This window comes from Neomonachus schauinslandi, chromosome 4 (genome assembly GCF_002201575.2).
Source record: "Neomonachus schauinslandi chromosome 4, ASM220157v2, whole genome shotgun sequence".
Classification (NCBI taxonomy): Eukaryota; Metazoa; Chordata; class Mammalia; order Carnivora; family Phocidae; genus Neomonachus; species Neomonachus schauinslandi.
Window position 1 is genome coordinate 6,312,782 of NC_058406.1, and position 13,230 is coordinate 6,326,011.

Here is a 13,230-nt window from a genome sequence, read left to right on the forward strand (position 1 = left end):
GCCCCCGCCTCCAGCGCCCGGCCCAACCCCGGCCCCGGGGTCCTCCGCCCTGTGCGCTCCACCCCACGCTCCGCCCCCGGTCCGCATCCCTCCGCACCTCGCCCCGGACCCAGGGGCCCTCCGCGCGCCCCCAACCCCCTTCCTCCGGCGCGCCCCGCACTCCGCCCCGCGCTCCGCCCCGGCCCGGGCCCTCCGCGCCTCGCCCCCGGCCCCGGCCCCCACGCCCTCCAGGGCACACCCCGTGGCTCTCGCGCGCGGTCCGCCACCGGGTGCCCGGACCCCGAGCCTCCACCCTGGGCCACGCCCCCACGCCCTCTAGGCTCCACCCTGTGGCTCCCACGTCCCCTGCCGCGTCCCGGCGCCCTACCCGGGCACCTTCCTCCCCGCCTGCCGCACCAGGGCCACGCCTGCTCTAGCCAGATGGCTAGGACGTCCCGTCCTGGAGAGGGAAGGATTGGCATTTTTAGGGCTAGTGTTACCTTCCATTCAGCCAGCTGGTGTGCGGTGTGTGTGTTGGGTGAGGGACGGAGGCATTCTTTCCACTAGTAACAAAACAACCGTGGAGTGTGATCATCCTTCCTTATCCAGCGGTACCCGGACTATTCACAGGGTAGTGATGGTTACTTTGGGAAGGGAGTGTTTTCATTTTTTCTTACAATGAGCACGCTATTTTGTAAAGTCAAGCTTACTAGGTTTTTTTTTTTAATGAAATATTAATTCCCGATTTACTGGTTTTTACTTTTTTGAAAATTTCGTATTTTTTTAATTGAGATTCCGTTCACATCCCATAAAATTGGCCCCTTTCAGTGTACAATATCATCGTTTATAGTACATTCACAAGTCTGTGCAACCGTTACAAGTCTGTGCAACCGTCATTATCTAATTCCCCAAGGGTTTCATCACCTGGAAAAGGAACTGTTAGTAGTCACCACTCCCCGTTTACTCCCTCCCCTCAGCCCCCAGGCGATCCCTCGCCCTCCTTCTGTGTCTATGGATTTGCCCATTCCGGGCATTCGCATAAATGGAATCAGATAGTAAGTCCTCATTTGTGACTGATTTCTTTCACTTGGCATGTTTTCACGGTTCATCCACATTGTGGCTTGTATCAATACTTCATTTATTTGTTATGGCTGAGCAAGATTCCATTGTATGGATATACCACATTTGTTATTTTTTTATGTTGATAGCCCACTTTCTGGCTATTATGAATAATGCTGTTATAAACATCTGTGTACAAGTTTTCGTGTGGACACATGTTTTCAATTCTTTTGGGTATGTACCTAGGAATAGAATTGCTGGTCATATGGTAACTCTGTGTTTAACTTTTTGAGGAACTGCCAGACTGTTTCTCAAACTGGCTGCAACTTTTTATATTCCTACAGCAATGCAGGAGAGTTCCAATGTCTCTCCATTTTCCTAACACTTTTTCTGATCTTTTTGATTCTAGGCATCCTAGTGGTGTGAAGTGGTGTCTCATTGTGGCTTTGATTTGCATTTCTCTAGTTCATCATGATGTGGAACATCTTTCCACGTGTTGGTTGATTCTTTGCATATCCTTGCTGGAGAAGTGTCTGCCTATTCCATTCCCTTGCCTCTTGTTTGTTTGTTTTTGGTTTTGAGGGGTAGGAGTTCTTTAGATTTCTGGATACCAGACTTTCATCAGATATATGACTTACAAAAATGTTCTCCCCTTCTCTGTGTTGTCTTTTCACTTTCTTGATCATTTTTATATCATAAAAAATCAATATTTTAATTTACATATATAATATACACATATATTGATATATATCAATATCAATATTTATATCAAAAAATCAGATATGATTTTTTATTTCCTTTGAAGTACAAAAGTTTTTATTTTGCTCATGTCCAGTGGACCTATTTTTCCCCCTTTGGTTGCTGCGCTTTTGGTGTCCTATCCAAGTACCCACTGCCTAGTCCCAGCTCATGAAGATTTACACCTGTATTTCCTTCCTTCCCAGTACAACAGTGTTTGGTTACCGTAGCTTTGTAGTAAGTTTTGAAATGGGGAAGTGTGAGGCCTCCAGTGTTGTTTTTGTTTTTCAATATTATTCTGGCCGTTTGGGGCCCCTTGCAATGCTGTATCAATTTGAGGGTCAGTGTTACCATTTCTTTAAAAAGAAAAAATAAGAAGCCAACTGGGATTTTGATAGGGATTTCTTTGAATCTGTATATTAATTGTGGGCATAACGCTATCATAATAATATTAAATCCTCTTATCCATGTACATGGGATGTCTTTCCATTTAGGTCGTCCTTAATTTCCTTCAATGATGTTTTGTAGTTTTCAGTGTACATTAGATTTGCTTTTGCATTTGATTCATAAAAGGCAAAGATTATCATAGGCATAGACCTTTTTGGATCTAACTTTTAACAACACTGTATTCTGAAATATGCATACTGAAAATTACCTAAAATACAAAGTACAATCTAACATCATACAACAAAAACCCACCCACAGCAAGAAATAGAACATTTCCAGCACACCAGAAACCTCCCCCAAAACTTTCTTCCCCTTCAGTCACTTCCTTGCTTGTTACAAAACCATTCATGTATGCATCCCTAAACAAAATGGTATAGTTTGCCTGTCTTGAGCTTTACATCAATGGAATTCACACTCTATCTTCCTTTTGTGTCTTCTGTTTTTTTGCTCAACAGTCTCACACAAAGCTCATTCATTTTGATCACTGTATCTAGTATTCATTTTGATCACTGTATTCATTCATTTTGATCACTGTATGGTATTCTGTTGTACGGCTAAAATATGTATCCATTCTACTGCTTTTGGACACGTGGGTTGTTTCCAGGTTTGGGTTATTACTAGCAATGCTGGAATGAGCATATATTCTTTTTTAACCAGAAAAAAATTGACTAAGAACAGAGGTCAGAAGCTTGAGCAAGCATGTTCACGGACTTTGCAGAGCAGAAGAGCAGCTGTGTTCCTTCTGAGTCACTTCAGAAGCCCCTGACCTCCTCCTGAGAGGACCCCAGATAATGAACAGACTCCAGCAGAGAGTGCTGTCGGTGAAGCCTCTCAGCTTTTTACGGATGTGAACAGTTTTAGGCTTGGGTTGTGCAACCAGCTCTGGGCTTTGGCACGTGGCTGGGCAGGAGCCTGGAATGGACTGCCCCTTTCTCCCTCCCACCAAGATCAGAGTCATTTAATCCTTTGGGTAACTGGGGGAGGAAGGGGGATAGAAGAGGTCTGGCAAGCTGCTTTGTCACAAACCGAGCCTGACTGTATCTCTCCTGCTTTATTGAGATGAAAGCCCTTTGCCCACCTTCCCAGGTGAGTGCTTGGCTCTTCTACAGGCAAGTTTGATCAGGAGATCGCTTGGTTTTCTTTGCACTGGGAAAAAACATTCCAAGAACCATTCAGACTTCCCACTATAGATAGGGACAAGGTGGGCGGGGGAGGTGGGGGGGTGGAGAGAAAGATATGGAATGATATAGCTTCAAATCACTTCCAATCAAGCTTGTAGCTAATTTTCCACAGCCTGAGCTCCCTGATGTTGCCCCGTGGGTCCAGACAGTAAGCAGGAAGTGAGACTTAAAACTGCCAGGTTGCTGGATGATTTTAAGCTACTGAGTGTGGTCTCCACCAAAGGGAGCCAGTGACTCCTGGCTCCGCGCCTCTCAATAGAGCTCCTGGGCTCTGCTTCTCCTATCCCAGGGGCTGTTGGTCCCCCAAGGAGGGCTGACCCAGAGACCAGTGGACCCAGAGAAGCCTCAGGCCCTCAGGCTGTCACTGACGTTCCCATCCCATAGGGAATGCGATGTCCTGTTAGCCACATTTTCCACTTCTGGTCTCCCAGTCCTCCTTTCCCCCTCCTCCTTGGGGACTTGGTAAGAAACTCAGATGGAGTCTACTTTTGACCCCAAGTCGTCTCTCTAGAGTTTGTGCCAAGTGAGCTGGAGGTCGTCTGCTGCTCCATGTCCAAGGTCCTGGCTCATCGCAACAGCCTTCCCGGCACTGCGATCACCTGACTGCAGAAGGAGGGGCCCAGACCTGGAGAGGCCCCATAGTCATGGCCAGTGGCCCCAGAGGCAGATTGGCTTTGGTTTGCTTCTCTCCCCTCCCCCCACCCCAGTCACCAGCACAAGACCCTCCTCCTTGGACAACCGCGAAAGGGGTGACAGTCTGATGTCTCTAAATCAGAGGAGTCCTGAACGATTTTCCGAGTGTAACGCCAACCTGAGCAACAAGCCATGTATGTGATTTTAAAGATTTATTTTTTCGGGGGGGGGGCAGAGGGGCAGAGAGAGAGAGAATCCTTAAGCAGGCTCCACACCCAGTGCAGAGCCCGACGCGGGGCTCAATCTCACAACCCCCGAGATCATGACCTGAGCCGAAATCAAGAGTTGGATGCTGAACCACCCAGGTGCCCCTTGATGTATGTGATTTTAAAAACTAGAACAGAGGAGGGACTTTTCCTTATGTTGCTGGTAGAAATGTGGGCTGGCCACCTTTCTCATTTCCCTGTTTGGAGGTGAATATGGCCCGTCTTGGCCCCTCCTGGCCCGGTACCAGTGAGCAATGGCTGTGTTGGGGAACCTGGCCCACACGGGCCCCTCTCGGTACTCCCCCCCCCCCCCGCCCCCAAGGAGGTTGTGTAACCCTGCATGCTCAGGAGGCTGCTGGGCCACACAGTTGAAAGACCAGGACAAGCCTGACCAACCACTGTTTCTGGAGTCAGGGGCCTCCTCCCTCTTCAAGGGGCACCATCTGGTGGGTCTATGTTCCTACAGAAGCCCTCGAGTCTCAGTGGGATGTATTTAAACTCTCTCCCAACACCTTGAGCCTCCCCCCTCCCCACCCCCAAACTCTGAAGGTTGCTGCCCCTGGCTTGCTGAGCACCCAGCGGCCTGAACCCACGGCCACCTGCACCCCCAGCCCTCCTGCCTGCAGAAACCCAGAGGACCTTGGTTTTGAGGAGCCCCTGGGTTGGGCCCCTGCACTGCAGTTCCCAGACGCTTGAACCCATTAGAGAGCTAAGCCACTGGAGGGAAAGGCTATTTTCCTCTATACCTCTACTTAGGGACTCACTTTGCAGGTAGGTCTGCCTACAAGTACACTTCAAGCCCCAGGAGAGAGTCCTTGCGGTACAGTGAAGACCCAAGTTCTAATCTCGCACCTCTGTCCTGACCCCAGCCGGTATGCAGAATTCCAAAGACCAACCCCCGCCCCCCAAGATTCCTGTCCTCTGGTTATTTAATCAAACGATAATCTAGATGCTGCTGCGAGGGAATTCTGAAGATGTAACTTAAGTCCTGTTAGGCCCTGAACGTTTGTTCCCCTCCCCACCCCTCAAATCCACATGAAGCCCTAACCCTCAATGTGATGGTATTAGGAGGTGGGGCCTCTGGGAGGTGATTAGGCTTAGATGAAGTCATGGGTGGGGCCTCGTGATGGGATTAGCGGCCTTACAAGAAGAGACCAGGCCGCTTGCTTCTCTTCTGTTGGCCGTGGAAGGATACAGCAGAAGGGGTCAGCGTATCTGTAAGGCAGGAAGTGGGCTCCCTCCGGGAACCAAATCTGCCAGCACCCTGGTCTGGGACTTCCAGCCTCCAGAACCATGAGACATCAACGTCTATTAATTAAGCCGCCCCATCTGTGGTATTTTGTCATAGCAGCTTGAGCTGACGGAGTCAGGTCCCATGTCAGTAGACCTCAAGATGCAAGGATTATCCAGGTTGGCCTGGCCCAGTCAGGGGAACCCTTCAAAAGCAGCAGGTTTTTCTTGGCTAGTAGCAAAAGAGGAAGCCAGAGAAATGTGAAGAGTGGGGGAGATTCCTAGGAGGGGGATCTGACGGGGGATCCCGCCGCCCCACTGCAATGTTGTGAGTGGGCCTGTGGGGGGAGGGGGGGGAGGCAGTGCAAGGGTTGCTGGGAAATGGCGGCAGCCTGAACCCACAGCCACCTGCACACGGAGCTGAGGACACAACCGGCCAGCGCTGGGAGTGCCACAGCCAGAGCACAAGACCCAGTGGAGTCACGACCCGACTTGCGACCTACAGAAACTGTTGAGATAATAAACTGGTGTTGATTTAGGAGCCAAGTTTGCATCATTGGTTACACAGGGATAGTAAACGGATACACCACGTGACCTAAAAGGGGCCATGTAACCTTGCCAATCCTCCAGTGCCTCATCCGGAGAATAAGGGCAGAAAATTCACGGGGTTGTTGTGAATAACGGGCTATTTGGGGATAGAGACAGAGCCCTGGGCTTGGGGCCAGAAGGCCAACACAGGCTCGTGGCACCAACTTGAGTAAGTGATTTAACTTCTCTAAGACTCAGTTTCTTCATCTGTAAAATGGAGCCAACAGCAGCTACTTCCTTGGCAAAGCAGTAGTAGCTGGGCACACGACCCCCAGCCAGAGACTACTTTTCCCAGAGCCCCTGGCAGCTACGTGTGGTCATGTGACTAGGCCTCACCCACGAAAGGTAATGGGCTGCTTCTAAGCGTGGGCCTTAAAACACAGCACACGTGGCCTCCCACTCTCGCCCCTCCCTTTCACTGAAATGCTGAGGTACCGAGGCCAGCCACACAGAGTGGACACGCAGACCAGGAACGTGATCTACAGGATGGTGGAGAAGGAAGATGGAAAGAACCCAGGTCCCTGAAAGGTGGGTGTTGCCGAGTCACCTGCTAACTGGGCACGCTCCCCTTTGCTGGTATGCCAGGGAGAAAGAAACATCTGTTTCCTGGGAGCCACTGGATATGGGGGTGCTCTTCATTATAGCACCCCAGTCTCTGCCTTAACCAATATGAACAACCAATACAGGCCACCTGGCTGGCTCAGTTGATGGAGCACATGACTCTTGCTCTCAGGGTTGTGAGTTCGAGTCCTACATGGGGTGTAGAGACTGCTGAAAAAGATCTTTAAAAACAAAAACAAACAGGGGGTACCTGGGTGGCTCAGTCGGTTAAACGGCTGCCTTCGGCTCAGGTCATGATCTCAGGGTCCTGGGATCGAGCCCCGCATCGGGCTCCCTGCTTGGGGGGAAGCCTGCTTCTCCCTCTCCCACTCACTCTGCTTGTGTTCCCTCTCTCACTGTCTTGCTCTCTCTCTCTCTCTGTCAAATAAATAAATAAATAAAGCTTTAAAAAATAAGAACAAACAAAAATAACCAATTCAAGGAAAATAGGTCTGGGGTTCTTTAGCCCAGGGTTTTATTTCGTAAAGTGGAATTATTATACATATGTCAAGTCATTTATTAATGCTTATTAAGTAGTGTTTGAAGAATATTGTATAATTTCAGTGAATCAAGGGTTCCAATGATTTATTCATTCCACACATATCTATTGAGCTGCTGCTAATTATCTGAAGTAATGACAGTGAGCAAAACCAAATCCTTGCCTTCCAGGAGTTTACCTTCTGGTCGAGAGAGATGATAAACAATCAACAAATACACAATATGTCCAACGGTGCTAAGTGTGGGAGAGAAGTAAAGCCAGGGAAGAGGGTCAGGGTGTGCTGGGGGGAGAGGGGGTGATGGGGGTGCTTCATACAGGTGTCCAGAGAAAGTGACTAATGGGATGGCATCTGACAAGATCCTGCCTGAAGTGAGAGAGCGAGAATTGGGACACACAGGGGAAGAACATCCTAGGCAGAGGAAAGAGCACGTGCAAAGGCCCTGAGGAGGATCATGGCTTCTGTGTTCAGGAAACAGCAAGGAGCCACTGTGGCTGGTGCAGCGACGGAGAGGAAAGAGAACAGAGGCAGGGAGAACACACAAGGCCCTCACTCAATGTGAGCGCTTTAGCTTTTACACACTGAGGGACATAGGAGCCACTGGAGGGCTGAGCAGAGGTGTGCCTCAAGCTCTTGTAAGAAATAAAGCCTGGCTTAGAGGCCCCTGCATCATCTAGGTGAGGGACGGTGGAGGCCGAGGTCATGGATACGGTTCTGGATGCAGAGATGATAGAATTTACTGGAGGCTCAGATGTGAGTGTGAGCCCATGAGGAGTCAAGGAAGATTCTAGACTTCAAAGATTAAAGGACAGAGTTGCTCTTCACTTGGAGGGAGCAGGTTTATGGGGAGGCAACGGCAGGAGGTCGACTCTGGACACGTTACGTTACTGTTGGACAAGCCAAGTGGTGGGGGGTCGGAGTTCTGGGGGAGGTCCTATCTGGAGATGGAAATTGGAGGCCATCAACGTAAAGGCAGCATTTAAGCCACGAGACTTGAGAGCTCCCAGGGACCGAGTATGGGAGCCTGGGGCGCTGCATGACTGGGGATGATGGGATGACTCGGTGTAACCAGAAAGATGTCTTTAAGCAGTGACTTTTTTTTTTAATTGTGGTAAAACATCTATCTATCTATCTATCTATATCACAAAAAATTGCCATTTTAACTCTTTTTAAGTACACACATCAATGGCATCGATGACATTCACAAGATTATGTAGGCATCGCCACGACTTCTAAAACTTTTTCGTCACCCCAAACAAACTCTGTACCCCTTAAGCAATACCTCCCACTGCCTCCTCTCCCCAGCTCTGGCAACCACGAATCTACTTTTTGTTTCTACGGATTTTCCTTTTCCGGACATTTCACACCAACCGAAGCAGATGACAGCGAGTGTTTTTGTGTATGGCCTCTTTCACTTACCATAATGTCTCTGAGGTCTACCCACGTTATAGCCTGTGCACAGCACTGCGTTTCCTTTTATGGCCAAATAATACTCCATTGTATGGATATTGTGTTTCTCCATTCATCTGTTGACGGACACCTGGGTCATTTCCACCTTTTGGCCATTGTGAATAGTGCTTCTGTGAATAAGCAGTGACTCTTAATGAGTTTGGGGAGGAGATAAAAGACATGAGCACCCCCTGCTTCCCAGAAGCCCTTCAGAATCTTCCAGAAGATGTAAGATTTCTTTTGCTTTATAAAGAGGGACCCTGGACTTCACTAGGTTGAAAACTCGGCTTTAAAGCAAACAGGATTAAGAGAAAACGTTCACTATGAAGAATTATTTAACAATTATGCAGGAAACATTGTTATACATTACCTAATATATTCAATAGGAACATGGGATCACCTGTCTCTCCGTAGAATTGAGTGCTTGATAAGGGCAGGGACCCGGTCTATGTTGCGCACTCCCCACTTGTGCGCTCTCTCCCTGACAAATAAATAAAATCTTAAAAAAAAAAAATGCTGATAAGGGGCACATATCTACCCTACAACAAATCTGGCTTTATCAACTATTTGGATAATTACAGTGCATTATAATTGTTCTGCTTTGTAATAACAAGTATTTTATTTTTCACCTTTATCTTTTGGGTCCACAGCCATCACTAGATGGGCACAGGGGACCGTGGCATAACAAAGGTGAAGAGCCTGCTGTGGGGTTTTGCCTGGCTTCCCCCTCTGCTGTCTTCCTGGGACACACACTGTCCTGGACCCCGACTGCCAGTCGTTATCCGGCTATAGAGTAGTTCCACCTCTCGCCACGCGGAGGCGCTGCTTCCCCAGGTCAGGGAAGCCCAGGGGCAGGTTCAATGCTTCCTCCCTCCCGTCTTTGTCCTAACCAGGGCTGGCAGCTGAAGCTCCTGGGAGTTCCCCCCACCCCTTTTCTCTCTCCACCCCCTCTCACTTTTTAAGATTTTAAGTAATCTGTACACCCAACGGGGGGCTCGAACTTACAACCCTGAGATCAAGAATCACATGCTCTACTGACTAAGCCAGCCAGAGGCTCCTCCCTCTCCTAAAAAAAAAAAATTTTTTTTTTAATTACGAAAATTTCAAACAAGTGCAAAAGTATATGAACCCCCCAGTGGGGCACCTGGGTGGCTCAGTTGGTTAAGCGACTGCCTTCGGCTCAGGTCATGATCCTGGAGTCCCTGGATCGAGTCCCGCATCGGGCTCCCTGCTCAGCGGGGAGTCTGCTTCTCCCTCTGACCCTCCCCCCTCTCATGTGCTCTCTCTCATTCTCTCTCTCTCAAATAAATAAATAAATCTTTAAAAAAAAAAATTTTTTTTTAAGGTATAGGGATGCCTGGGTAGCTTGGTTGAGCGTCTGCCTTCAGCACAGGTCATGATCCTGGAGTCCCGGGATCGAGTCCCGCATCGGGCTCCCTGCTCGGCAGGGAGTCTGCTTCTCCCTCTGACCCTCCCGACCCTCCCCCCTCTCATGTGCTCTCTCTCTCAAATAAATAAATAAAATCTTTAAAAAAAAAAAAAAGTATATGAACCCCCAGAAAGCCATGAACCAGCTTCAATAATTATCGCCTCACGTGGGGAGCGTCCCAGACCTAGCCCAAGACGGGGGTATCAGAGTCTTAGGGCTCCCAAAGCTCGAGGACCATTTGGGAGCCACACTGTAAGCCTGGCCCTGCCTCCTGGGACACCCCAGGTGACCGAGTGCAGGTCTCCAGACCACACTTCCTGCCCTCCCGACCTCAGCCTCCGACATCCGCCCCACCCCCACCCCCTGCCTGAAGGTCTTTTCCCAGCTCTGACCAGAATTCTCCTGCTCACACTCATTTCCTCTCGCTGAGGCCCCGCAGGACTCGGGGGACAGCTGGCTCCCATCCTCTGTACCGTCACTCTTCCTGTGTCTATCTGGAAGGCAGTATTAAGTAACCCACGCCTCACACCCTTGAGCAACCACCCACAGCCACATTCTGCTGGCCACTGAGTCTTAACGCGGCTTCTGCCTGTGTTGGAGAACAGACCCAGGAGTCGACCATTTCTCGCCTTTTCAGACTGGAAAGAAATTGTTGAGCGATTAAACGAGATTTTGAAGTGCCCAGAAAAACCCGAGATAGGTTGAACTGTTTCCCCTCCTCCATTCATATGTTGAAATTCTAACCCCTGGAACCTCAGGATGGGACCTTATTTGGAGACAGAGTCTCTAAAGAGGTGATTAAGTTACAATGAGATCATTAGGGTGGTCCTAATCCAATCGCCTTATAAAAAGGGGAAATTTAGACAGAGGTGGATACAGAGGGGAGCCCATGTGGAGACATGGGGAGGATGGACGTCTACAAGGCCAGGAGAGAGGGCTCCAAAGGAACCAACTGTCCTGACACCTTGATCTTGGACTTTTAGCCTCCAGAACTGAGAGAAAACAAATTTTTGTTGTTCAAGTTACCTGGTCTGTGGTTGCCAGGGCAGCCCTAGCAAATTAATATAATCCCCAAATAGATGCAGTTCACCAAACTGAAAAAATCCCTTCCCGAATTCTGATGAACCACAGTTTCTGATTACCGCGAGAGGCAGCCCCAAGCATAGGACCTGAGTTCCCTACATGTGTGTATCCCCCGGGGGGCCCTGGGTTCAGCTGGAGGGAGGATTCTGGTCCCACTCAGCTCTACTCACCCTGACCCTCTGGGTGAGTCAATCACCGTCTTTTGCTGGAGCACCTGCTCTGAGCCAGGACCTCCTGGGAAGTGGGCACCAAGGCCTGAACCCATACTGGGTTATGAGTTTGATGTGCGACGACAGAGTCCTCGTGACCTGCAGCCTGAAGGCCTAGGGAAGGCTGATCGTCAAAACAGCGACACAATTCATGGGCAAAATGAAAACGTGGAACCCTTGTCCAAAAATTACTACAAATTTCAATTTGGTGATAGTCCAAAGGCAGGCCCAGCTAAGCACACAGGTGACACACCCATGAAGCCCACCTGGCTGTTAGGGGGCAGCAAAGGGAAGCTCGGGGAAGGCCAAGTGTCTAGGGCACAGGGATGTCACCAGAACAATCGACTTATCATGTTGGCGCCCCCAAATCCATGGCCAGTGGGCGTGTGTGTGTGTGTGTGTGTGAGAGAGAGAGAGAGAGAGAGGGAGAGGGAGAGAGAAGTAGCCCCTCTTTGTCCCAACCCACTCTAAACTCATTCCCAGAGGCAGCGCTGCTCTGCCTGTCTCCCAGAAGTTCTAGAAAGATAAAGAGCTAGATACATAACCAAGTACATTTCTCTACTACAGTCAGATACAAAGATGCCAGAGTCTATCCTACCTATCTGCTCTAAAGACTGCAGAAGTAAATCGCCACAAAGACATGGGTTTCCTACAAAGACCGGAAGGGATGCAAAGCCTGCTGTTTGTGTCCTTATTATCCGGGAACTTCTGCAGGGGAACCGTATCCGAGAAGCACCATTTTTCTGGTTTCTACGTCAGCCTTACGAAAAGCAAAGCCAGACACGAAAAGAGGTTACTCGCAAATAATTTCACCTGAACTCAATAGGCCAGTTAGACCACAATCCGAGAGTGTGGTCCCTTTAATTTAAAAGTTCAAGATCCTGAGTCAATTGGTGGTTGGGAGAAGGCAGGCATTCTTCACTTCTGCCTAAAACTGGGAAGAATGTAAAGACTTCGGCTCAGAAGCCATCCCAAATGCTGCCTTGGTCAAAACTCCCGTGAGGGATCTGAGCCTTGGTCGCTCATTGCAGCCGGCATTCCGGGCATTCCTTCGGCCCCACTTCAGCCCACGCCCGGCTCCACGGGCCTGGGGAGCAGAGGGGAATGTGTGGCCAAGTGGGCATGGGCGTGGCCAGTCCAATGTGCGTTACAAAGGGGCCCTCTCTCAAGCAAGTCCTCTGAGCGCTGGGGAGAAACAGAACAATTCCCACAGGAATCCAATTTGCTGAAGAGAGCCTGGCTGCCCACTTTGCTCTCCAGCATTAAGAGAAAGAGGGCTGGCGTGGACCAGAGTAGAGGTCTCAAGGCCAAGGTTAGACTCAGAAAACCTCTCTAAGGGGTCTTCTGACTTACATAAAGTGGTCCAAATGGAAACAGGCTCATGTCCCACTCAGTGCTAGGAAGCACCGAGGTCAGCAAGACAGAGGCAAAAAAGATGGGGTCCAGGCAGGTGGGCATGAGCAGGGGAGGGCAGACAGTGGCTGGAGGAGGGGCAGCGGGGGCATGGGGAGGTTGGGGGGGTCACAGCAGGTGTTGTCCTTGGCCTGCAGCAAAGGTACCAGAAGCCCCATCCCCTCACGGGCCCTCGAAGCTTGTCTTAGTCAATGGGGTCAGAGGAGTAAACCACTGACACCTCGCTTCACCTCTCGGACTTGCGTGAATTCCCATAAGCACTAGATTGGAGGATGGAAAAAATCAGTGGGACAAAGAACTGGAGTACTCACGGCTCAATCAGAGACCACAAAGGCACCACCTCGAGACAGACAAGGACCAAAGGCTGGTTCCAGTGGGCTCTGTCAAAGCGAGGGGCCTGCTAATGGATGTGCCTTGTGGTCCAAGACC